The sequence below is a fragment of the Arachis ipaensis genome, chromosome B08, assembly GCF_000816755.2.
Source record: "Arachis ipaensis cultivar K30076 chromosome B08, Araip1.1, whole genome shotgun sequence".
NCBI classification, from domain to species: domain Eukaryota; kingdom Viridiplantae; phylum Streptophyta; class Magnoliopsida; order Fabales; family Fabaceae; genus Arachis; species Arachis ipaensis.
In genome coordinates, this window is record NC_029792.2 from 72,227,684 (window position 1) to 72,227,893 (window position 210).

Genomic DNA, 210 nt, shown 5'->3' on the forward strand with positions numbered 1-210 from the left:
TGAAGTTAACGTGGCTCTTACTTTGGTGAGGAATGTTAGTGAAAAAGGTGATTGTCACTAACGTTCTCGAACCCATATTTTCACTGAACGTTAACACCACTAACGTCCTGAGCTAAAGTCTCTGCCCACTTCACACTTTTTCTCTGCAAGTAAAGCCAAGCCCAATGAATAAGAGAACTACTTCAAACTCAAGATCCAAAGGCCCATACC